Source organism: Mobula hypostoma, chromosome 26, assembly GCF_963921235.1.
Source record: "Mobula hypostoma chromosome 26, sMobHyp1.1, whole genome shotgun sequence".
In the NCBI taxonomy this organism is placed as follows: Eukaryota; Metazoa; Chordata; class Chondrichthyes; order Myliobatiformes; family Myliobatidae; genus Mobula; species Mobula hypostoma.
This window is the reverse complement of record NC_086122.1, coordinates 24,139,605-24,166,468: the sequence shown is the minus strand read 5'-3', so window position 1 is coordinate 24,166,468 and position 26,864 is coordinate 24,139,605. Positions and strand designations below refer to the sequence as shown.

Genomic DNA, 26,864 nt, shown 5'->3' with positions numbered 1-26,864 from the left:
TGAGTTCGAGCCCCAGCCGAGGCAGCGTGTTGTGTCCTTGAGCAAGGCACTTAACCACACAGTGCTCTGTGACGACACTGGTGCCAAGCTGTATCGGCCCTAGTGCCCTTCCCTTGGACAACATTGCTGTCGTGGAGAGGGGAGACTTGCAGCATGGGCAACTGCCGGTCTTCCATACAACCTTGCCCAGGCCTGCGCCCTGGAGAGTGAAGACTTTCCAGGCACAGATCCATGGTCTCGCAAGACTAACGGATGCCTTTATCTTTGTATTAAACCATACATGATGTTTCTGTTTAAACATCCAATGCAGTAAGTCCAGGAACTAAAGTCTCAAAAGGGACGAAATTCTTATACGTATTGCATAAACTTTACCAAAGATGTAGGTTGCTAATGAAAAAGTTTTATATCGATTTTATCTCTAAAAACGAGTGCAGGACATTCAGTAAGGTTATTGTGAGGATTTTTTTTTTGCACAAGTAGATGACATTCATGAAACTTTTGTTTGTCCTACTAATATGTAACTGAGCAAAATGGGATGGTTGCAGTCTGCAGATGCTCTCACACCCTTGTACTACAAATGCAGAAAGCTGACAAAGCCAAATATTCGATACTTGTATGTTGAATAGGTTACAGATAAAGGGGGGAAAAATCTGTACTGAGCGCTGATTACTGCATTGTGCAACATTTGACAAGGAAGCAGCAGTTCCCAATTTCAGAAGTTGTGTTGTAGGTCAGTTGTTCAGAATGGCACACAAGATGTGTTGGCATGGCTGGTCACCTGCTGAGACAGTCTGGGCAGGCGGTCAGCTTCGTGTGATATTGAGGTGTGAGCAGTGGGGAGGAAGGTGCTGACTGACTATGTGGCATCATCGAGAGTCATTGCACACGTTTTCCGGTAGCCATTACTTTCATTTGCAAAAAATACGGATGTGCTTCTGAAATTTGGGGAGTGTAGGAAATGGCAAACTATGCACAGCAGATCCCATAACAACAACTTTTTAAAAAAATGTTTGCATTCCACGTTGTATGATGACACTGGATTCCCAACCTACAAAGCTCTAAACTCAGAAGAAGAATTTAAACCCTATCTGATTATAGATATCCACAGATAACTGCACTCTCGGGAGGTTTAAATGGTATCGATCTACTCCTCGCGGACTTACTCCCGTCTAATCACTGTGGCAAGGTTTAGCTGCCAATACGTACTGCTTGAGTGCTGGGTCTCCCCTCCCTACCAAGGAGCAGATACTGCCAGTTTATGATGCAGATTAAACTCAGATTTTTTTTTTTAATTTATTTTTTATTGAATTTCATCATCAAACAAACATTTCCATAAAATGTATTTCAGATATTGTACATATATATCATATAATCATGTTTGTCACAAATCTCCACATAATATTTATCTGAGGTATACACTTATAGCAAGGAGAGGAAAGAAAGGACAATCGAAAGAAGAGAACTATGTACGGAGTAGTTCTGGTCTTTCTCCCTGGGCCTCCTGTCCCATGATCCTCTCATACACCCTTTGCCAATCACCTGTCCAGCTCTTGGCTCCATCCATCCCCCTCCTGTCTTCTCCTATCATTTTGGATTTCCCCCTCCCCCTCCCACTTTCAAATCTCTTACTAACTCTTCCTTCAGTTAGTCCTGACGAAGGGTCTCAGCCTGAAACGTCAACTGTACCTCTTCCTAGAGATGCTGCCTGGCCTGCTGCGTTCACCAGCAACTTTGATCTATGTACAGAGTAGGGAGTGTTTTTTTAAACAACATATTCATTAACTTGTGAGAATAAAATCAGGCCTGTGAGGTGTTACGTAGTCACACCATTTTTCCCAGTATGAATCAAATTGTTCCCACTTATGGTTAACAAATGCTGTTATCTTCCCCATTGATGGAGACAGCTGTGAGAGCACGGAGGAACATCTGGATTAACTTCTGAAATGCCCGGTTCGCTGCCGCTGCTACTGTGCAATCGAGAATCTCCAGAGGGAGGACCCCAAAATCCTCGGCTTTGCCTGCTGCTGGTGACTGGGGCTGGGGTCGAAGCGCTCGGCAGAGGTGGTGCTCGGTGCTCGGTGTCGGAGGGCTGGTCGGAGGCTCGAAGTTTTCGGACGACTCAGAGTCGGACTGTGGTTGGGTATGGCAGGGAGAGTTTTCTTCCTTCTCCCGTCTGCGTGAGATATGGGACTTTTGAGAGACTTTGAACTTTTTTACTGTGCCCATGGCCTGTTCTTCATCAAGTTATGGTATTGTTGCACAGTTGTAAGTATATGTTATAATTATGTGGTTTTTGTCAGTTTTTCAGTCTTGGTCCGTCCTGTGTTTCTGTGATATCACACTGGAGGAATATTGTATCATTTTTTAATGCATGCATTACTAAATGACAATAATCTCATAATCCTCATAATCTAATCTAATTTTGTAAATGTCCATTGTAATTTCCTTCCATACATTTAAAGTTGGGCTCTCCTGAGATTATTTTATTTTTAATGATGAACATCTAAGTATAGACAAATCGTACTTAACACACATTTAGCACTCACAGAAGATTGATTTATAAAAGATTTCTGAATTACAAAAGGTCTACAAACTACAGAGGACTTGCAAACACAGGTACAATTCTTACAAACAAAATAACACATCAACAAATTGTAGGTGAAAGCCATCCATCACAGAAGCTGAAGGCTGAGGGATGAACCCTAGTTCTTCTTTCTGTCACCCTGTCTTTCTTTCATTTTCTTTGTCATTCCTAATGATCCCCAAATGCTTCCAAATATTTATACTGTTATTACTAGATAACATAATTTGCATATGACGTTTTCCAGACACCTTTGCTGGGACAAAGTAATTTGCTTTTAGATGGTCTAAAAGCTTCTGGGGGCAATAGTGCAAATAACTTAGCTGTAGTTGCCTGGTTTAATGCATGCCAATTAACATAACCCCAATGTCTTGCATTTGGCTAATGCAGAGAAGAAATTTCATGGTCACTTCACTTTATGAACTACATCTCTTAGCAGTCAGCCTATTAACTTCAAACAGATTACCGCCTGCAATTTGCATTAAGAAGTGAAGACTGGTTCTTGTTTACAACAGGAGCTTGAGCAAGGAATATTTGATTGAGGCCTTAACTTTCTCACAAATAACCTTGACCCTTTGGAAAGGTCATGAGGTTAGCAATAAGCCTCTCGGGCCCTGGAAAGTGAATATCCATCACAGTTAATTGCTTGGAAGGAGTTCCGAGGGTTTCCCTTCAGTTATGTCATTTGCCACTTGAACAATGCATGCGAGGTCTCTGTTTGACATTTTAGCTAAAATATGTCATTTTTGGCTCTGCAGCTCTGCTTCTCTGGCCACTTTTCAGGAAATCTGCAAATAAATGAACGAAGGGTGAAGGAATGATAGCTGGATCTTCGAAGAATGCAGTTGTGCTCCCTAATGCAATGGGCTGGGTTGATCAGACCCAAACAATTCGAGTGTCCAGGGGATATGGTAATAAGCATACAAGCACAACAAACTAGTTTAAACCTTATCATAAAACAGAAAGCACAAATAAATCACTCTAAATACTACGTAGTAAGTTACAAGGATTTCAGGACTCAAGATTCTTAATCTTCAATTGATTGTTGCTGTCCTTGGGGGCCTTGATTGTCACTGTTGTTGGGGAATTCCAGATTCTGACTCATGAAATCACCCTGTGTCCGTCGAGGCACTGATCAATCATAATTCCTCAGTCTAGCTGGTCCCAAGAGCTGAGCAGAAGGTGCCTCGATAAATAGGGGTTCAATCCACAAGCAGAGCGAGACACTCAGAGATAGACTAACTCTTTGATCTTTTGTTCTCATGTCACTGGGCTTGAGGCCAGAAGGAATCCAGCTGCTGTCAGCAAACATTTAAGAAACCTGCACTGTTTAACTCGTGCAGACACCTTACGTGCTGCGGGCCCACAAAGAGTTAAAGAGCAACTTGGAATTGCTCAGACTTTCATCCAATGTTTTTTACAAAACTTAATACACCGCAGCACATCCACATAATGATTCTGTCTTACTGGCTCATCAGCAGAAGACTACATTGCCCTGAGTGCTTCAACATAAGTGAATGTACATTGAAAATGATCAATATCCCAACATTGGACAATATAAAGGCTATTAACCTGTTCGAGTAGATCCTGAAACAATCTTTTGTCCCGTGACATTATCACAGGGCAAATTAACTCTACAGTATTATTAAAAATGTTTGTTCATTTGCACTTCATGTCTTAGAAGTTTGTATTATCTTAAAATTCCTGCACCAAAATTTAAATTGGAACCCACATTTGTAAACTTTGCTGCAAATGCATTTTTCCTTTGGTGGTCACACAGTGATACCAAGTTTTGTAACCTGAAGTTCTGATGCTTCAAGAAACCCGAACAAAAAACTTTCAACATCATAATGCATGAAATTGTTTACAGAGATGAGGAGGAACTGTTTTTCCCAAAGAATGGTGAATCTGTGGAATTCACTGCCCAATGAAGCAGTTAATTACCTCAGTAAATATATACTAAGACAAGGTTGGGCAGATTTTTGCATAGTAGGGGATTTAAGGGTTATGGGGAAAAGGCTGGTAGGTGGAGACGAGTCCATGGTCAGATTAGCCATGATTTTATTGAATGGTGGAGCAGGGTCAACGGGCCAGATGGTTGACTTCTGCTCCTGTTTCTTATGTTCTTATGTTTATATATCTGCTCATTTTTACTTGAAGCCGGCCAATTCAATGTTGCTAGCTTTGTCCTCCAGCTAATTCTTAAAATTTAAATGTTTGTTTAATTTCAAACTTATCGTCGTATGCACAATTACATGTATGAACAGGTGCAACGATAAACTGACTTGCAACAGCATCGCAGGAAGATAGCATTATTACAAGAAAACAATTAAAACAAAATTTTAAAAAACTATCTTAGTGCAAGTAATCTATGGTAAAGCGGTTGCTGCCATTAGGTAGAAGGTACATAACGCTTAGGACTCGCACAACCAGGTTTAAGAACAGTTACTACCCCTCGACCATCAGGCTCTTGAACCAAAGAGGATAACTACACTCACTTGCCCTATCATTGAGGTGTTCCCACAGCCTATATCTCACTTTAAGTTCTCTTTATCTTGCCATTTCACGCTCTTGTTATTTATTTACCTTTGCATTTGCGCAAATTGTTGTCTTCTCCGCTCTTGCTCTTTCATCGATCCTGTTTACAGTTACTATTCTATAGATTTGCTGAGTATGCCCACAGGAAAAATAATCTCAGGGTTGTATGTGGTGACTCTGATAATAAATTTTACTTTGAAGTGATCAGAGTGGTCCATGTTTGAAGGGAAAGAGCTGTTCTTGAACCTTGTGGTGTGGGACTTCAGGCTTCTGTACCACCTGCCTGAAGGTGTCTATGAAAAGATGACACGGTCCATATGGAGGGTATTTTTGATGATACCTGTTGCTTTCTTGAGACACCACCCTTCTATAGATACTACCAATGGCGGAGAGAAATGTGGCGTACTTGAAGTTATCCGCTACTGATTTGCTACTTGTATTCCTTTAAGATTAGCTAATTACCATAGGAAATCACAGTGTCATACAAAGCAAAGACAAAATTAAAAGGTTTAAAATTAGTCTGAAATTAGACTGTATATTCTGGTCCAATTATTTCCTGCCCTCTACTCCTCCTTCACCTGAGCAACACAGTTGGTCTTAACTCTCCCAGTGCAATAACTATTAGATTAACTATTACATAATAAAAAAAATTCTATATTTAAATGAACTGCTGAAACTGCAAATAAAAATTGTCTTTTGGTCTGTAGTTGAAGGCCACTGACCTCAATATTTCAGCACTAAGTGGCTATAATTTAAAATAATGACAAGGCTAATAAGCAGCATACATTAGAACAATGTGTTGGTTTTTCACACCATTAATGTCATCTCTGTGTATAATGTTTAAACACTCAAATGAGTTTAAGTACATGTGTAAATATACATATACAATATGTATCCCAATGTCTGATAATATAAATAGAACCTCTTAGATTTTTTTATTTTGTAGACCTACAGGTCTTAAACACTAAAACTTAAGACATCTTGAAACAAACCAAAGTCACTGTCTGTGTCAGTAATATTTTGTGCCCATAATTAAGGACAGGAACTTCCATGAGAACGTCCATTGACCTCTGATGATTATTGTTTGCCTGAGATCTTAAAATGACATAGTAACTTTACATGGGCTTGTTCTGAAGATCTGAGCTTGTTATTAACTGAACTGTGATAAATGCTGTGTCACTAGGCCTTGCTGTATTGTAAAATTAATCCAAAGGCTAAAAATAATAAATTCCACAAGCGACAGTCAATGTAGAGCTCATTCAAAGACACTCAATCAAATGAGCTTGTGGTATTCCTATTGAATCATTATATTGCAATTTACTGAAGCCTTAAAATCATATTGTTCATTTCAATGTTAAGATTTCTATGCCAATAATCTGCTTAAAGATTTCTACCATATTGTGTATATCTGCTCCTATTATGCAGTAGAAACTTAATTTAAATGTAAATAGAAGCATAGATTTAAATATTCATGCAGCAAACAACTGCAGATCTGAGTGAACTAGAGGAATTTGCCTAGTGCATAGGTAATTATACTACAGCAGGAAGAGTTTAATTATTGCAAGACAATTAGAACAAAGAAAAACAAAGTCCAGTTTCATGCAACGTGATCAGAATGGTCAGCATTTGTAGGGAGTTAGCTGTTCTTCAGTCTGGTGGTATGGGACATTAGGTTTCTGTACCTTCCTTCACAGAACGCAACAGGGAAGAAACTACCCTTTTGAAGTTGCCTGTTCCTTTATTGGTTTGATCATTATGATCTTCTCAAAGAATGAGCAGAAGGTGATTAACTGTATGCACTGGTAAACACGGCAAAGTTTTTCCACCAATGGAAAGGAAACAGAAGGGCATTTTTTATTGGGGAATTTTGAAAAGCTGGCATGTAACTATTGGTGAGTCTTAATCCCTGCTTGTTTTAGCAGGTCCCAATTTGTGCTGATAAACTATTAATAGTTGTGATTAACTCAACCGTAGTGAGTTCTTGAATATTAACCTTGGTCTTATATAACTGCTTGTTGAGAAACATTGGCTCAGAAATACTGATCTGCGGATATTGTGGTGCATCGGCAAGGGGAAGGATAATCTGCACAGTCTGATCATGAGGCATGGGTTCGGTAGAGGTTTATGTTTGGTTAATGGTCAGTGACAGGGGATTGTGTCCGGTGGGTCAGAGAAAGCAGTGATTTGATTTTTGTCCTGCTCTACAGATGCTGGATCCCTGCTGCCTATAACAATGACCTCAAAGTCTACAAGGAATACAGGTCATCTGACCAATGCTTTTGAAGCTAATCAAATGAGGGGAGCGTGGTAGAAATAGTGTAAGGTGATAGTGGGCAGTATAAAACGTGTGGAGGTGGGGTGGGGAGGAATAGATGGGACAGCTTAGGGTTGGTTTAGATCAGGGGTTCCCAACCTGTGGTCCAGAGAGCCCTCAGTTAATGGCATAAAAAAGGTAGGGTACCCCGGTCTAGATGTTGTTGTCTGTAGCCTCTGCTGGGTTTCTAAATGTTGCACGACCTGGCAGGGTGTGAGGAAATGAAATCTTTTTAGAACTGGCGAGGGAGATGGTGGATCCAGCTGCTATTGTACATATAGGGACCAGCAAACTGAACGAGGTTCGACTGAAAGAGTATAAATAATTATGCATAAAGTTAGTACACGGCGTCACAGATATTTAGCAGTGTGCAAATTGAGGTAGGATTGAACAGTTCAGAGGCTGAATGTATGTTACAAGGTCTGGTGTACACAGCAGGATGTTTAGCTTAGTATGGAGAGCCATTCCACGAGGATAGTCACCAACTGAACTGTGCTGAACCCAGCTGGATAGCCAGTGCTGTGGAATGGGCTGTGTTCTGTGATGGTATTGGGTTCTCTGGCCACAAAGTCCCAAACAGAGAAGATTTCAAACCAGTTTTGATATAGATATCTACAGGTACCCTCACTATAGAGAGGTTATACTGTATCTACCTACTCTTCAAGGACCGGTTTCAAATCAAGTCAAGTCAAATCACTTTTATTGTCATTTCAACCATAACTGCTGGTACAGAACATAGTAAAAATGAGACAACTTTTTCCAGGACCATGGTGCTACATGAAACAATACAAAAACTATACTGAACTACGTAAGAAAAAACACAAAAACTACACTAGACTACAGACCTATCCAGGACTGCGTAAAGTGCACAAAACAGTGCAGACACTACAATAAATAATAAACAAGACAGCAGGCACAGTAGAGGGTATAGTAGGTCGGTGTCAAGCCAGGCTCTGGGTATTGAGGAGACTGATGGCTTGGGGGAAGAAACTGTTACATAGTCTGGTCGTGAGAGCCTGAATGCTTTGGTACCTTTTTCCGGATGGCAGGAGGGAGAAGAGTTTGTATGAGGGGTGCATGGGGTCCTTCATAATGCTGTTTGCTTTGCGGATGCAGCGTGTGGTGTAAACTTCCCCATCTAGTCTCTGAGGTAAGGTTTAGCTGCAAATGCCGCCAGCTTTATTGGTGGATCTCCCTCTCCCTACCAAGGAGGAGATACTTCCATCGAATAACGTAGTTTTAAACACAATTACTTTATTTTTAATGACACATGTTTGTAAATAACTCTTCATACACATTTAACACTTTTGGAGAATTTCTGATTTATAAAAGATTTCTGTACTACAGAAGATTTACAAACTAAAAATGATTTCCAAACACAGGTGCAATTTTTACGAACTAGAAGAACATAGCAATGAGTTGCAGACGAACGAGTCATCAATCGCAGAAACTGAAGTTTGAGGAATGAATTCTGGCCCTTCTTTCTGTAAACACATCTTCCTGTCTTTCTGCTTGTTATTCCTAACAATCCCCAAACTTTGTTGGTAGCTATACTATTTTCTACTAGATGACGTCATCTGCATGTGATGTTTTCCAGATACCTTTGCTGGGACAAAGTATCTCGCACAGATGGTCTTAAAAGCTTCTGGCAACAGAAAGCTCAAGCATCCACAATTAATGCTGTGAGCACTGACCCTCTGAGCACAGAGATATTCCAATTTGAAGCCATGTTTTATGTGCTAAGTGACATAATGTTTGGAGAGCCAGCTCTCCTGGTCACTTTTCAAAACTCTGCCTTTAGCTTCAAACTGATGGCTGCTTGAAATTTACATTTAAAAACTGGATAGTGGTTCATGTTTACAACAAAAATCTCAGCAAAGAATATTTGTTTAAAGTTTAAATTTTATCACCAACAACTCTGACCCATTGGAGAGGTCATGCAGCTGTGGTAGAAAGCGGACTTTAGCAATAAGCCTCTCGGGTCCTGAAAGGTGAAGGTTGTATGGACGAGGGGAGAGCAGAATTGGTGCTACCCCAGGCAGATAACCAGCTACACCCACAGAAGGGCTTTGACAGCCAGTGATGGCGTGCCCCAGGCTCGTTAGCTGCTAATAGTGTTACCCTCTTTGAATATTTTTACGTTCGTGAATATTCAAAAACAACTTGGGATTTGGAAACTATAAAAATGCACATTTAAAAATTTAATTATTAACTTAAAGATGTTAAGACACAACATCACTCTTAGTAATCATCAAAAAAGAATGGAAGCAAATTTATATAAAAAAGTTGAAGTGAACTTTTTGTCATGACCTATGTCTCCTGTTCATTTGAATGCAGCTACAGAGTTGAAGTTCCGTGGCCTGAGAGCTGGGAAGTCTGAAGTCTGTGAAAGTTAGTACAGCTCTGTCAAACTCATTGAGGAATCTCAGTGCAGCACAAGGGTGGCAACGCGTAAGTTCCTGCCTTGTCCTCAACTCCCCCCTCCTGTTGGGCACTTGGAATACCAAGGAGATGTGTAGCTAAAACCTGATTTATACTTCTGCGTTAACTGGATGCCGTAACCTACGCAAGTGGCCTACGCGCATTGTGAGCCTTTATACTTGTGTGTTGGTGTGTCTGCGTCGCTCTCAATTCGCGCACATCACGCACGCGCACTCACCTGCCCGTGCAAGGCTTCATGGTCATGGTAGTCTTCTCAGGGTAAACAAGAAGTGAACGTCTTTTCTCGTCAAAGTGAAATGTGTCCTCCATAATTTTGGAGGTCTGTAAAGCTTTATGGAAAGCATTGCAGCCAGGGTTCCTTCCCTGCCCTTCAGTCGCCTAATGGGAAGCTATTGCAGCGTAGGAGGAAACGCGATGCTACCAAGCAGACCAACCACAGTTCTTACGGTCTGTGTTGCTGCGACGCGTGGTTACATTTTGGGAGGGGTGCCCGTCGCAGCAACGCAGGCTCCGGCGTAGGGTTCCGCGTCGGCTTTGCATAGGGTTTGCGGCGACGCAGACCTTACGGTGATGCGTTGACACAGAAGTATAAACCAGGCTTTGGGTCTGAATTCCTGGCCCTTATTAAAGAGCCATTGGAACTGTGTCAACAAACAAGAAAGCTGCAAAAGCAAATGAACCAGAAACAAAAAAAGTAATTTTTTGGAATAAGGAATTGGCTGAGATATTAAACAAATATTCTCCATCTGTCTTCACAGTCTACGGCGCAATGAATTCAATACACCAAAAAGTATGGGGGGGGGGGATCATGAATCTAATGAGAAAGAGAACGCTAATGTTTGCAAGGGGTAAGTCCTGTGGAAATGAAAGGGCCTAAAATACAATAGATTCTCAGGATTCAATGACTTGCGTTTTGGAATTTTACAATCTAGCAGGGAATTCTGGAAGATCATATATTCAGGAAGGATCTGATTGGAGGTTAGCAAAATCAGTTTTTGACAGTACTCTACAAAAAAAGGAGAGAGAAGGAAAAAAAAAAGAATAACAGATCACTCGGCCTGACATCACTTGTCAGGGTGTTGTCACAGGGCACTTGGAACGTCATAAACCTAACTTTCTGAAAGTGAAGTCATGTTTGACAAATCTAATGGCATGTGTTGAGGATGTAACTTGTGGAGTGGGTTACGATATGTAGGTTAAACATGGCTGGAGTCACTTAGCACCTTCATGTAAGAGTGCATCAAAAATCAAACTTACAAAAATTAGCAAAAGAAAACCGCCAATATTTACAAAAACGCAAACATGAGGAAATCTGCAGATGCTGGAAGTTCAGGCATCTATAGGAAGAGGTACAGTTGACGTTTCAGGCCGAGACCCTTCGTCAGGCGAGGGAGAAAAAAGGGGGGGGGAGAAAAAATTTTTTTCATAACATATAAATAAATAAATAAGAGATGGGGTACAAAGGGGAGGTGGGGCATTAATGGAAGTTAGAGAAGTCAATGTTCATGCCATCTTCTCTAACTTCCGTTAATGCCCCACCTCCCCTTCGTACCCCATCCCTTATTTATTTATTTATTTATCTCCCCAACCCCCAACCTTCCCCTTTTTTTTTCTCCCTCTGTCCCTCTCACTATAACTCCTTGCCCATCTTCTGGGTCCCCCCCCCTTTCTTTCTCCCTTATGGGCCTCCCGTCCCATAATCTTCTCCCTTCTCCAGCCTCGTATCCCTTTTGCCAATCAACTTCCCAGCTCTTGGCCCTCCCTCTCCTGTCTTCTCCTATCAGTTCAGATCTCCCCCTCTCCCTCCCACTTTCAAATCTCTTACTATCTCTTCTTTCAGTTAGTCCTGACGAAGGGTCCCGGCCTGAAATGTCGACTGTACCTCTTCCTATAGATGCTGCCTGGCCTGCTGTGTTCACCAGCATTTTTTGTGTGTGTTGCTAATATTTACAAAAAGGTATCTACCAAAACATGTTTAATGTGAACTCCTGGCATCTATCTATCTATCTACCCATCCCACTCTCCCACTCTCCCAACCTCCCACTCTCCCATTTTCCCACTCTCTCTCCAGAGAGCGAGGTGCCCTGTTTTTAGGCACCAGGACATACCATCTTCAATTACCCACAGAGTTAACTTAATACGGCATATGAATCAGAATATGATGCACTCCACAATGCAATTACAATCATATTGCAAAATAAGCAGAAGTACTGTCATTAAATGCAGTGTACAGACAACAGATACACGTTCACACATCCCTATCACTAACAAAACGGAATATTCCACCGTGAATGGCGAGAAAGGAACCATAAAGCCAACACGAGCGCAACAACTCGGTTTAGGACCCATTATTAGAATTTACCGGGGGAAGATATTGAAGTGCGCACACTCAGCACAATGACAGCAGAATGACAAGGCCGTGTGTGTGTGTGTGTGTGTGTGTGTGTGTGTGTGTAAATGCTCATTTGTACAGCGTAGGTTTACTGAGTGCTCTCCATCACAGAGTGAGTTAAGGGGAAGCTAATGGTTTTTAATACATTCGACTTCTTAAAAGAACTGTGATAAGGTACCACAAGAATGGTTCCTCCACAAAATAAGGCCCCACTATCATGTTAGTGTGGGTGAAAAATTTGGTAATGGCCTTAGAGGTAGAGTAAATGAATCTCTGTTGATGACTTGGGCAGAATTATGTATTTAGGTTCTGTGATGAACAAAGATGGGCAGGAAAGTGAGCAGGAATTAAAAGAAAAACAAACTTAAAAAGCAAAATGGTGGAAAGATGCATTAGAGAAGGCAGCATCCGTGGAGGGAGAAACAGAGTTAACTTCATAGGTTATTCACCCTTCACCAGAACAAACATCCTTGACTCTTTCTGTTTTTGTTTCAGAGTTCCATCATCTGCACTTGTTTGTTCCAAGAGTGTTATTCGAGTAGGTAAGTGCTCAGGAGATTGGCGGGCCTAATACAATGTGGGGAAAGTGTGCAACACACAAAATGCTGAGGGAACTGAGTCCTGCCAACATTTTGTGCATGTCACTCAAAATTTCCAGCACCTGCAAAAAACCCTTGTGGAAAATCAGGCTGCTTAGTGCTATGAAGAATTAAATGAATATCTTTAAGTGACAATCTAGTAGATGTCAGTGAATTTAAAAAACCTGTGTGTATTAGTACATGCTAGATGTACAATTAACATGCAATTACAGTGAGGAATGTAGGAAGCTAGTACGTTGCTCTAGAGTTGAAATCTTGCTGCGATTGTACAAAGACTTGGTGATACACGTGTGGAGTTCTCTTTGCATTTTGGGTCTCCGGATCTGAAGAAGGATGCATGTATATTTGAGACAATGTCTCATAAACTTACTGGAGTTGTTCTTGGGTTGAGGGGCTTACGAGAAGCACTTAAGGCCTGTATTCGCTGGAGTTTAAAATGAGGGGTGATGACTCATCCTTTTAAAAACAATGATGGGATAGACACAGAGAAACTAGCTTCAGAATAAATGAGAAGGAAATATGGCCTCCAGTTATAGGGTTGGCTATTTTGGGTTGAGAAATTTCTTGACTCGTGATTAAACTTTTGGATCTCTCTTTTTCAGAGGACTGTGACTACATACTCACGGTGAATATTTAGAGTGGCAACTGGTAGTTTGCATGTTAAAAAGTTTTTCTATAAATGTCAACAATACACTCTATTCATAATATATACAAAAGAATAAAGAGCGCATGTCTTTACGTAGTGTCATGTGGTCAATATATTTAGTAATGTTGACTCTTTTTTAACTGTAGCACCATTGTCACCGATCTTTGGATGTCAGGAGCCTCTGCTTACATATGAACAGCTCTTCTTTGAGGGTGTTTAGAGGAAGGCAAGGCTGACATAGAGCATAGAATATTGAACAGTACAGCACAGTATAGGCCCTTTGGCCCACACTGTTTTGCTGACCTTTTCACTTACTCCAAGAACATTCTAATACTTCCTTCCCACATGGGAACATGGATGAGATAAAAAAAAAGGAGTGCTATCTTAAATACCTGTACCAACACCTCTAACACCCACTGTACTCTGTATGCGGCGGTCGGCGGTGGTGGGGGGGGGGAGACAGGGAACTACCTCTGATATCCCATCTTTATTTTCTTCCAATCTTGGATTAGCCATTTTTACCCTGGGGGTGGGGGGAAAGTGCTGGACGTCCACTCTATGAATGCTTCTTATCATCTGAGACACCTCTATCATGTCATCTCTGGTTTTCCTCCCAAAGAGAAAGACCCCAGCTCACTCAGCCTTCCCTCATAAGACATGCCCTCTATTCCAAGCTGCATCCTGGTAAACCTGCTCCGCACCCTCTCTAAGCCTTCCACGTCCTTCCTATAATGAGGTGGCCAGAACCAAACACAATACTCCAAGTGCAGCCAAACCAGATTTGCAACATTGCCCTGTGTCTCTTGACCCCAGTCTCTGACTAATGAAGGCCAACACATAATATGCCTTCTTAACCGCCCTATCAACTTGCGTGGTAGCTTTGGGAGATCTACAGGTATGGATCCCAAGCTCCATACTGCTCATCCTGCCATTAACTCTGTACTGTGTCTTCAAGTTCATCCATCTGATGTGTATCTTTGCACACTTTTCTGATTGAACCCCATCTGCCCCTTCCCAGCCCAGGTCTGCATCTGTCAATGTCCTTGTAGCAGAGATTCCCAACCCAGGGGTCCACAGACTCCTCGGTTCGCGGTAGGGGTCCATGGCATAAGAAAGGTTGGGAACCCCTGCTTTGTTGCCTGCAATAAACCTCTACATTATCCCTCATGTCAACCTTGCACATCCTCATCTAAGTCACATAAAAATCACAAAGAGCCGTGATCTCAGAACAGATCCCTGCTGAATGCCACTAGTCATCAATCTCTGCATTCCTGTACGTGGTTGTAACTCCATAATCAAGTTCGCAGATGACACCATGGTGGTTGGCCTGATCAGTGGGGACGACGAGACGGCCTACAGGGACGAGGTCCAGCACCTGGCCGCGTGGTGTGCTGACAACAACCTGGCCCTTAACACACCCAGAAGACCAAGGAGATCATTGTGGACTTCAGGTATGCTAGGAGCCACACTCATGTCCCCACCTACATCAACGGAGCTGTAGTGGAGCGTGTATCAAGCTTCAAATTCCTTAGTGTCCACATTTCCAAGGATCTCACCTGGTCCCTGAACTCCTCCATCCTGATCAAAAAAGCGCAACTGTGCCTTTATTTCCTGCGGAGCATCAAGAAATCTCACCTCTGTCCCAGGATACTGACGGACTTTTACTCCTGTACCATTGAGAGCAGACTCACCAACTGCATCTCAGTGTGGTATGGCAATTGTCCCATATCGGACTGCAAAGCACTCTAGCGTGTGGTGAAAGCTGCCCAGCGGATTATCAGCACCCAACTGCCTACCATTGAGAACATCTACCATAAACGCTGCCTGGGCAGGGTGAAAAGCATTATCAAGGATGCATCTCACCCTAACCATGGACCTTTTACTCTCCTCCCATCCGGTAGGCGCTACAGGAGCCTCCGCCTCCGCTCCTGCACCAGCAGGCACAGTAAGAGCTCCTTCCCTGAGGCTGTGACACTGCTGAACCTCACATCACAGCGCTAAGCAGTATTGTACCCATATTGTACTGTCTCAGTACTTTTATATTTCTGTGCTGTAGCACTTACTTCTTATTCGCAGTTATTTTGTATTCTTTGCATTTCTGGTCAGATGCTAATTGCATTTCATTGGCTTTGTATCTGTACTCGGCACAATGACGATAAAGTTGAATCTAATCTAATCTAATCTCCGGGCAGGATATGCTCCGCCGACCACCGTTTGCCTTCTGTGGACAAGCCAATTAAATTCACGCGGCCAAGTCTCCCTGGATCCCATGCCTCTTGGCCTTCTGAATGCGCCTACCCTGGCAAACCTGTCGGACATCTTACTACAATCCATACATATATCCACCGTTCTACCTTCATCAATTTGTTGTGTCACTTCTTGTGAAGTGAGAGGTGTTCCTTCTCATTTCTATCCATACAACAAGTCATTTTTGTTTCTTTTCAATGGCAATTGCTACCTTTGCTGCTGCGTCCCAGACTCTGGCCAAGGGAATAACGACATATTGATATTGTAAAGAATCGTAGATCCTTAAAACATTGAGTGATGTACAGCCTGAGAAGGAGAGTAAATCACCTTAGGTGGAAGTTTAAACTTTCATTTCTTCAGTGTTTATGGCTGGTGCCCCAGTACCGGCACAGGACAAAACCCTGGCATTTACCTCATGGATTTTCTACTTACACTCTTGATAACGGTTAACTCACATTAAATCTATTACAGCTTACTACTAACAAGAGGGAATCTGTGGATGCTGGAAATCCAAGCAACACACACACACACACACACACACACACACACACACAGACACACACACAATATGCTGGAGGAACTCAGCAGGCCAGGCAGCATCTATGGAAAAGAGTACAGTCGATGTTTTGGGCCCAGACCCTTTGGCAGGGCTGGAGAAAAAAAGATGAGGAGTAGATTTAAAAGGCGGGGAAGTGGGGAGAGAAACACAAGTTGATGGGTGAAACCGGGAGTGGGAGGGATGAAGTAAATAGCTGGGAAGTTGGTTGGTGACAGAGATACAGGCTGAAGGGGTGGGGGAGGTGAAGTCTGATAGGTAGGAATAGAAGGCCATGGAAGAAAGAAAAGGGAGGAGGAGCACCAGAGGGAGGTGATGGGCAGGCAAAGAGATACGGTGAGAGAGGGTAAAGGGGATAGGGACTGCTGAAGGAAACTCTCCTTCTCCAGCCCTGCATAGAAACATAGAAACATAGTAAATAGGTGCAGGAGTAGGCCGTTCAGCCCTTTGAGCCTGCACCGCCATTCAGAATGATCATGGCTGATCATCCAACTCAGAACCCTGTACCTGCCTTCTCTCCATACCCCTGATCCCTTTAGCCACAAGGGCCATATCTAACTCCCTCTTAAATATAGCCAATGAACTGGCATCAGCTGTTTCCTGTGGTAGAGAATTCCACAGATTCACCACTCTCTGTGTGAAGAAGTTTTTCCTCATCTCAGTCCTAAAAGGCTTCCCCTTTATCCTTAATCTGTGACCCCTCGTTCTGGACTTCCTCAACATCGGGAACAATCTTCCTGCATCTAGCCTGTCCAATCCCTTTAGACTTTTATACGTTTCAATACGATCCCCCCTCAATCTTCTAAATTCCAGCGAGTATAAGCCTAGTCGATCATATGAAAGTCCTGCCATCCCAGGAATCAATCTGGTGAACCTTCTTTGTACTCCCTCTATGGCAAGAATGTCTTTCCTCAGATTAGGGGACCAAAACTGCACACAATACTCCAGGTGTGGTCTCACCAAGGCCTTGTACAACTGCAGTAGTACCTCCCTACTCCTGTACTCAAATCCTCTCGCTATAAATGCCAGCTTACCATTCGCCTTTTTCACCGCCTGCTGTACCTGCATGCCCACTTTCAATGACTGGTGTATAATGACACCCAGGTCTCGTTGCACATCCTCTTTTCTTTTGCCATCTCCCTGACAGCTTACGACTAGCTTTGCAAGGGCCCCGTAATTAAAGGGAGAAACGCTGATTTACTTGCTTCTAGTAACCATCCCACTTTCTACCATCAATATTTGGAGGATTTAAATGCCAGGCCAGGTGGATTGAAAAGACAGGGTGTAAATACCACAGGCAAGGGTCAAGCTGGTTCTGCTCGTTGCTCCATGATGTTACTCGGCTCTGCGCTGAACTGAGGTTGTAGCTGTGGCCTGCTCAGGCTGCTGTGGACTCCATACCTGTGCACTTCCTTCATTCTGAATGCTATTTACTTACTTTTATTGTGGGCACGATTTGTTTTCTCTCTCTCTGCACATTGAGTGTTTGACAGTCTTTTTTATTGCGTTTTTCTTTGTTTTGTGGCTGCCTGTAAGGGGACAAATCTCAAGCTTGTATAATATGTACATACATTGATATTAAAAGTACTTTGAACTTTGGCTAAGTTTCAGTAAAAACTTGCAGGTCTTTCTTAAAAGGCAAAAAGCAGTCAAGGTTATTTGTAAGTGAGATCAGCAGTAAAGCTCTCATCTCCGATTGGATGAAGTACTAGACGGTGCTTCCTCCACCACCCACCATCCAATGAATTAACATCTTACCTAGTTCTGGTCATAGATTCTTTTTTTATTGTTGTTCATCAAGGTGACAAGTGAGATTAGTTCCTCTGATCAAACGGTCTTTATTAAATGCAAATAACACTCCGGTGGCTGAAACGGTGATCAAACGTCATAGCACCTGATACCCATCATGCTTGAAGTTATCGACACACATTCTTCTAATTAATAATAGTGCCAAAAAATTTAACATAATACAGAATTTCAAAAGGCCCTTATTTCTGTTTTGGAGAATAATCTTTAACTTTGGGGTAATCCTAGAGTTTCGGGATAAATTCTAATATATTTGCTGCATGTAACTCTGCCGTTGTCAGGAGAACTGAGATCTGTGCCAACGGGCATATTCCGTAGTCAGTTACTTTCCCCAAAATTCTAAACTGGGGAAGTCTGTAAGGATGGAAGCAGGATAAATGAGTTGGGGGAAATAAATGTAGCTGGACTTCCACTGTGGTGTTTCTGATGAAAGTAAACCTTGGTAATCTCCTCATGGGGCAGAGCACAGAGATTTTCCTTGCTGGTGCTCATGGTATGTGCCAGGAGCATATTCTCTTCACACCCAGCTCATGATTTTATGACTAATAAAATTAATGGTCTGAAAATCATAGACCATGGATGTGCAAATTGCTGATATATGCCCTGGCAGGCATTGGGAACAATGATGCAGAAAATGTTCTCTAACAGAAGATGGGAACAATTTCCTTTTATTTTTAAACTTTCAATTCCCAGCTGGATATATAAATGAACTAATCATATTTACCTAGTATGTAAGGTAATTACATTGGTGGCATGGAAAATCTAATAAAGTCCATTTACTGCAACATCGTCCTTTGAGGCTGACACTTGAGCCGAATTTTGCTTGATTTGCAATGTTGCTTTTACATTAATTCCTGTTTAGTTTGGAGTGCAAAGGCAGCGGCAACCTTGTGCCTGTGCTCTGTCGTTAATTAGCTAAGACTAGCTTCCCTATCCTGACAGCAGAATTGCGATCCTAGAAGTTAAAGACGTGTCAGTCGAAACACCTTCATAAAGCCAGTTGTATGACAGGCCAAGTATTCCTGTAAAACAGTGGAAATGTTCCCTCTTCTGAGTCTCAGTCAACCCTAACTGATACCGGCTTAATCCTGATATTCCACTGCACATTCCGCATTATAAAGAGAGAGAAAAAAGGATGCACCATTTCACTATATAAAAACAAATTCAAAAATGCTAATTGGATTCTGACTATGGTGTGAAACAAAAAAATAACAATCAAAATATACTGGCTCCTTGCAAGTCACTTCAGGCTATTTATATGCTAATAGAATTCCCTGAGCTTAACAAATTGCCTAAAGCTTGATACTGCCACTAATGATCAGTACTTTATAACTCTTTGAGATCAAATAGAAGTAATTGTTGAGGAAAACAATCCAGTTCCTTTCAGTTAAAATGCAATTATCTATTATTAAGTGTCTGCTAAACCGCAGGACACATTGTGCTATTGATGAATAACACTGATGCTCAAATGGTACATCATTCCTTTGTACAAAGACATATTGTAAAAATAAATGCTTTATATTCTATTTCAAATATTTACCATTTCTACTTTGAATAGGGAGTGTGCCAGGGTCCAAGTGAATTTAAATTACCATCTCTGTAAGTGTAGTTGATTGATTTACTAATGAATGATAAAGTCACAATCAATTTGTCATCAATTTTTCTTGAAGTCATCCACCTTTCTTCCTTTGTAACACCGTTATTCGAACTTGATGTTTCTATGCCCATTGATGTTTCATTGTGTATTAATCAAAAAATTATGATTTGCTGATCAGTATGAATATCTCAATATTACAATTATTTTATAAGAATATTTTGACTTTAAACTGTTTTGTTCATTTTAGTTTTTGATTAATTATAATAAAACTTTTAAATTTACCAACAGGGATTATATGATTACTCCACATTTTTTTAAAAAAAGTTTGTATGTAATTATGCTGTTAGATTTAGTTTAGCAAAGGATCACAGTTTTTACCAGAAACCTGATAGGGGCAAAATAGTTCTGGGAAGGAATTACGGCCCGAGCTTTGAAAAGTTCTTTGCAGCTGACGAAACCCCGACACCACGAGAAGTGGAAGCAGTGTGCGAGTAATTGCCTGACATCTTTCTTTTGGTGCCGGATTTGAATTGTGGAGTTCCTGACTGGCCGGTCAAAAGCCCCAAAGCAAGGCTCTCCATCAGGTCTCATGAAGACATTGCCTTCTCTTTTCAGACGTAGCTCTTTTCAGATTAGCTGCCATCTTGAGAAATCCTTCTGTTGCACAAAAATAAAATGAACATAGCTCCCAGATTATATATGTCCACAGAGTGGGTTTAACAGCACCAATAACAATTTACATTTACAATATTCATCTGGACTTGCTGTTAGATTTTCAACCATTCTCTGAGGAAAGTGATTGTCACTAATGAATGCTCGTGCATTATGATGTGGTGCTGAGCCGGAGACTGTAGTCTTAGTCCTCCACTCCCCAAATTTTTATCTTGTTCTATAAGATTGTTAGATCACATTAATAATATTGGGAGGGTGAATTTTAAATCAGAATATTTTTCATTAACTGGTAAAGATGTTGCTAGATATATTTTTTTTGATATAGTTAAATTGGGCACAAACTAAGTTCTTGGTTAAATATGATGTTTTTGAAATGGCTTGTCATAAACAGTGGCATTGCGTTTTGATGATATTAGCCCACGAACTGGCTATTAACTGATTTACCCACTAATTATGCTACACTTGACGAATGTCTGTAGTAGGTGACATTCAATTAATCCCTGGTTATTTGCAATCTGAATAGCATTGTGGCTGCAGTATCATGTCTGAGCCCTTTGGAACAACTATTTAAGCCCAATCACCTCCCTCTTAACTGAGAAGTAATATGCAGCACTTGATGCAGGCCGGAGCCCCCAGGGTGTCATTTATCAAGCCGAAATGGAAGGTCTGAATGAATGATAACCGCTCGTCTACAGAAAGAGAGCTTGGATGTTGTTGTGAATATGAAAATTTTGCTGCTTGAGCGCTCTGCTTGATATGCTGTTCATGAACCTACAAGCCCAAGACAACAACATAAACATCGCATATAAAATCCTCATATCCATTTGCTAATTGGCGCAGTTAGCTTTCGGTGAAACCATTCTTCCCTGTCACGTAATGAGGCTGTAGCTCGGGGTGCGAGTCAGAGCCGTAAGGACAGAATATGAAGCGGGAGTGAGGGGGTGATCCTACCAGCTTCCCCCCTCAACCCCCCATCCTCACCTGCTTCATCCCTGTCCCCATAGCCTGGGATTCATGAAATTTCACCCTGGCCTTATCGGAATATCTCGAAAAAGGCTTGCGGCTTAGCGTGGGAGTAAAATTCACAAGGTGGGGAGTGGTGAGCTAATCGAGGGGAAATGGGGATAGGGGTGGATTCACAGAAGTTTGGTATCTGAGGGAAGGAGAAAATCAGGGAAGCTAAGGAATCCCAGAGGATCCCGCAATAAATGGGGGGGGGGGGCGGGCTGCTAAGATCACCCTCTCACTCCCACTTCATATTCTGTCCTCATAGCACTGACTCGCACCCTGAGCTACGGCCTCATTACATGACGGGGAAGAATGGTTTCACCGAAAGCCAACTGCACCAATTTGCAGGTGGATATGAGGATTTTATATGCGATGTTTATGCTGTTGTCTTGGGCTTGTAAGTTCATGAACAGCATATCAAGCAGCAGATGCTGGAAATCCAGAGTAAAGCTCAAAATGCTGGATGAGCTCAGCAGATCAGTCAGCATCTACGGAGAGGAATAAACAAGTCAGTGTTTCAGGCTGAGACCCTTCACCAGGACTGGAAAAGAAGAGGGGAAGAGGCCTTCCAGCTTGTGCTCTTTCATCTCCCCCCACCTTCTTACTCTGGATTCTTCTCCCTTCTGCTCCTGTCCTGATGCAGGGTCTCGGCCAAAAACATTAGCTCTTTATTCCTCTCCATAGACGCTGCCCGACCTGCTGAGTTCCTTGAGAATTCTGAGTGTGTTACAAAAGGTAAACAGTGAGATTAGAAAATCGAACAAGGACAGCTATCGATAAATTTGCCAATAAAAAGGGAAAAAGAAATAATCTCATTCACAAGACAGACAGCAGCTGATCTGGAGATGTGAAATGACGGATCTGTAATTTAGGAAGTTTTTCTTCAATTTGCTTTGAAGGTATTTTTAGCCAATAGAAAAATATGATTGCTATTACTTTTAGAAGGTGGAGCAATGCACAGACTCAGGGTTATAGCTTATAACTCTTTTTTTTTGTTTAAACATAGCTTACTAAAGGTTGTAAAAGTTGAAAGGTTGTTTAGTAAATTAGAATCTAGAGCAATGACTCAGTACATACAGGGTTAAACCTTTTAACAAACCTTCTCTTAGAGCAGTTTCCCGAGACAATTATTGGTTATGGCCCATCGTAAAGTGTTTTGACTTTTCCACCTTTATCGTTTAGTAACTATGGCAACTAAAGATTGGCCTAAGAAAGAATAAATTCTGTCAGGGCGGATAATGAAGAATCAGCTGATCGGCTGAAGAGAAAACAGCTCTTTTCCTGAATTCACTGCAACAAACCAGGCTGTGCCCATTTATTTTAAATGTTTTAAATGTCTCTGTTAAAACAGCAGCGAGTAATGTCATTAGTATGCATCAACCATCCCTCTTCATCCTGCCAGCTCTAATTTGGCTATTTATTATTAACTATAAAAATTCCAGGGCAATCCTTATGCATTCAATGTTACTTTAAGTGCACTAATAATGGACAGTCTAGAAGAATTTTTATATCATTGTAAATGATGACAAATACGCCAGACCGAGGACGGCTGTGACTAGGATGGCCCTGGGACACTCCGGTACTTTAAATTGGTGTGAGAGAGAGGAAAGAGAAGGCACCTGATCTATAAAGTCCCACGTAGGAAGGGAGTGTTGATTTTAATTAAAGCACAGCTCTAGGGCGGAGAAAAAGATACTCGCTAAAGACACTGGAAGTATTGAGTCAGTGGTACAAAAAAAAGTAGCTCAGATATTGGATAATGAAGCTGGAAGTATACTTCAAATACCGTCCTTGCCTGTTCCAGGGGTGGTGAACCTTTTTGAGAACGTATGCCTAAAATTGCCGATAATCATGGTAATTTCGAGCAGATTATCATTGATTAATGAAGTAACAATAATTATAGACTTTTTTTTTAAAGGATGAGTCCTGTTGCTTATTTATGTGTCTTCATTGTTTAAAGGTATAACAGGGATTTAAATAAATCAAACATTTTAGAACACCCATTCAAAAATTATTAATATTAATCTTTTACAAAGACATTATTTCTAAATAGTATTGTTATTGTAATCATTTACTATCCAGATACTGATGTGTACAGCAGGTCTGTGAGGATTTCAAAACTTATCATCCAATGTTATGTGTTCTCGCAACCACCTAGCTGGCACCAAGCTGGCGTGAGACGTTTCCTGTGAAAGCATCTCACTGCTCTCAGGCTGTAAAAAAAAATTGTTCACTGCTTCACTTGGCAGTAAAGGTGATCATTATGTATCATTTTATTATGGGTGGGGCTTAAGTAATTGAGGGGTGGCACTGCATGCAGAATGCCAACAATCTTTACAGCCAAAGGTTCGGCACTCTTGTTTTGCCTCACCCCTAACTAAACCATCCTGACACACGTTTGTATCTCAGTATCAGACCACCAGTGTCATCCATCACAAGACATTCTTTTTTTTCCCGGGAGATTGTACCAATAGATCAGGTTGAGTCTGGAGATCCTGGCCGCCTGGACCAAGATGAGGAAAGACTCCTTCACACAGAGAGTGGTGAATCTGTGGAATTCTCTGCCACAGGAAACAGTTGAGGCCAGTTCATTGGCTATATTTAAGAGGGAGTTAGATATGGCCCTTGTGGCTAAAGGGATCAGGGGGTATGGAGGGAAGGCTGGTGCAGAGTTCTGAGTTGGATGATCAGCCATGATCATACTGAATGGCGGTGCAGGCTCAAAGGGCTGAATGGCCTACTCCTGCACCTATTTTCTATGTTTCCATGTTTCTAATGTGTCAGGAGATATTGTGGCCATAGGTCCACCTTTTCTGTGCTGTAGAAAGCAGTGCAAGTTGCATCAAATGATGGGCCAGATGACAAGGTGATATTCTGAGCACAGGATCAATCCCTTCCGTAAACACAACTAGGCAAAGATGAAAATCTATAAATTCGATCATTTTCTACAACCTTCACAAATAAAGTTCCTTTCCCTGAAACTCAATCCCAGCCAATAAACTAAAGAGATGATAAAAGTGAAGATCTTGCCTGATAAGTGTACGGAATATACAGTGACTCTCAAAGAAATAAAAATCTGCCAATAGTTTTATTGGATAAATGCTGAATGATATTCCACTGCATGGTAGTTCAGGAGACATGTTCACCTATTTTAAAGAATGACAGGCGATTATTTTCTAAACATATTGATAACAATTCTCAGGATAATAAGTTAGCAGAAAACAGTAGAAGCTAGGCTGAGGAAGGGGTTGCACAATTCTTTGAGTTGGGTTTCTCCAAGGTAGACTGGCTTCCAATATTTCACAGATGTGGAGCGCTGTGCCAAGCCTTGTGATGACGTGCTTTATGAGTGGAAGTCGCTGTTGATAAGCAGACCTAAGCAAACTGGAATGTATCGCCTGTGACTTACTTATTTTCTGTCCGTTGCGCTGTTGGCGTTTCGGGCAGCAATGAAGCTCCTCCATCTCTGGTGATGTTCGGGGCTTCCTTCATCGTGTCAGTAGCTTCCTCTTGGTTTTCACTACTGTCAGTCATGCAAGTCCTGGGTGGAGACTCAGGAATACTGTCTCACAAAGTCAATGTCAAAATCAAAATTTATTATCACATACATACAACCCTGAGATTCTTTTTCTCTAGGCAAACTTAGCAAACCTGTAGAACAGTAACTATAAGCAGGCTCAATGGACAACAAGCTGTGACAAATGCGGATATCACAAGATAAAAGAGTCCTTAAATGAGTGTAGTTGTCCCCTTTTGTTCAAAAGCTTGATGGTTGAGGGGTAGTAACTGTTTTTGAAGCTGGTGGTGTGTGTCCTGAGGCATTTGTACCTTCTACCTGATGGCAGCAGTGAGAAAAGAGTGTGGCTGGGGTGGTGAGGATCTTTGACAATGAATGCTGCGTTTCTATGGCAACACAGGAAAACACCCAGATGTAGAAGAAATATTCGTTGCTGTTTCCGTAACAGTTTTGCTTAACTGGTCAGGTTGTTAGCCCTGAAATGAACCACCGAACCTGGAGGCCTGGTGGACTATGTTTAGTCCGACTTCTACACTTTGATCTGTTTGACATGAGGAACCCTACCAAGAGCCAAAGCATAAAGCCCTGACTCCAGCCAACATAGTTCTCCATGTCATTGAGGCACTGAGCCTCCAAACCTACGACAAGGATATGGTCCTCATGGAGGTTCACCTGTAAGGAGAAACTAAATTAACCGTGTACAGCATCCCAACCTGTGAAATGCATTGGGTGAAGATGTGTACCAAGTTTTTGAAAAGTTGCCTCTGGAGGTAATGGATAAATTGAACCTATTCCAAGGTTCCTATAGTAACAGAAGTTAATAATAGTAAACAGCAGAATCAACAAGGATTTATGAAAGAGAATTTATGTTTGACATTTCCGTAAGAGTATTTTGAGTTTGTAATTTGAAAAAACGAGTGTGAGTGAATCAGTGTCTATATTGTATTTGGATATTTTGATGGTACACACTGAAAAATACATTTGTAAGTACAGCATTGGAACTGGTCCTTTGGCCCAGCATTTCTTCATTGACCATGATCCCAAGAAAACGGATCCCATCTGCTTCTACATGGTCCATGCCCCTCTATTTTCCAGCCAGTTCATGTGTCTCTCTGAATGCCTCTTAAATGTTGCTATATTATCTGCTTCTACCGCCTCCCCGGTAGTTCATTCCAGACACTTCCACTTTGCCTCACAAATCTTCTTTATTCTTTTTCCCCTGTCACCTTAAACCTGTGATCTCAACAGTGGGAGAAAGAATCTCGTTCTAATTACCCTGCCTATGTCTCTCATCTTTCTATCTTGCCTCCATCAGGTCTTCCTCGACACTCAAAGAGAAATCAGTCCAAGTTTGTCTAACCTCTCCTGACAGCTAATTCAGTCTTAAAAGCATCCGTTAGTCTTGCGAGACCATGGATCTGCGCCTGGAAAGTCTTCACTCTCCAGGGTGCAGGCCTGGGCAAGGTTGTATGGAAGACCAGCAGTTGCCCACGCTGCAAGTCTCCCCTCTCCACGACACCAATGTTGTCCAAGGGAAGGGCATTAGGACCCATACAGCTTGGCACCAGTGTTGTTGCAGAGCACTGTGTGATTAAGTGCCTTGCTCAAAGACACAACACGCTGCCTCGGCTGGGGCTCGAACTCACGACCTTCAGATCGTTAGTCGAATGCCTTAACCATTTGGCCACATGCCCACGTTAATTCAGTCTAATCCAAGCAATATCTTGGTGAATCTCTTCTGTACCCTCTTCAAAGCTTCCGTATCCTATACAGTGACCAGAACTGCATTCAGTTCTGTAGATGTGATGTAACAAAAGTTTTATACAGCTGCCATATGGCTTGCCAACATTAATAATCAATGCCCCGACTGATAAAGGCAAGCAGGCTCTATGCCTTTATTCCCACCCTATCCAGTCGTGTTGCCATTACAGGGATCTATGGCCTTGAAC

General features: G+C 41.8%; 1 long non-coding RNA gene across 1 annotated transcript; it reads left to right on the top strand.

The window, feature by feature from the left end:
- The first annotated feature begins 6,792 nt into the window (after positions 1-6,792).
- On the top strand, positions 6,793-13,595 carry LOC134338045 (uncharacterized). The gene is made up of 4 exons (XR_010016124.1): positions 6,793-7,011; positions 9,771-9,884; positions 12,763-12,809; positions 13,469-13,595. It is a non-coding gene; the product is annotated as an uncharacterized LOC134338045 (long non-coding RNA).
- The last annotated feature ends 13,269 nt before the right edge of the window (positions 13,596-26,864 follow it).